This window comes from Capsicum annuum, chromosome 12 (genome assembly GCF_002878395.1).
Source record: "Capsicum annuum cultivar UCD-10X-F1 chromosome 12, UCD10Xv1.1, whole genome shotgun sequence".
In the NCBI taxonomy this organism is placed as follows: Eukaryota; Viridiplantae; Streptophyta; class Magnoliopsida; order Solanales; family Solanaceae; genus Capsicum; species Capsicum annuum.
Window position 1 is genome coordinate 162,544,650 of NC_061122.1, and position 664 is coordinate 162,545,313.

Below are 664 nucleotides of genomic sequence, written 5' to 3' on the forward strand. Positions count from 1 at the left end.
CACTTGTTGACACACCATGCACTTAGCCACAAAATTAGCCACATCTCTCTTCGTGTTATTCCACCAATAAGTCTCTTTTATGTCATGATATATCTTCATCGAACTAGGATGAACAATGTACCTTAGCTCATGATCTTCAACCGAGATCCTCTCTCATAGCCCATCAATATAAAGGACATATAATATACCGTAGGATCTCAAGATACCATCACCACCAATCTCAAATGCCATCACCTTCTAGTGACCCGCATCCTCCTTTATCTTTATTAAGATAGGGTCCAAGACCTGTTACTCCTTCACCACAGCACCTAGAGGTGAAGTTGCCACCTCTTGAACAATCATACCTCCATCATCAAAATCAAAGAGACGGACACCAAGATTAGTGAAATGGGGGATATCCTTCACCAAACCTTTCTTTTCCTCATCCATATGATATAAGCTTCTTATAGACAACATGCTAAGAGCATCAACAATCATGTTAGCTTTATCTGGGATATAATAAAGATTTATGTCATAGTATTTGAGAAACTCATGCCATCTCCTTTTCCGGAGATTCAACTCCTTCTCGATGAACACATACTGCAAACTCTTATTGTCTGAGAAGTGTCAACATGAACCCCATATAAATAGTGACACCAAATAGTCAAAGAATAGTTCATAGCTA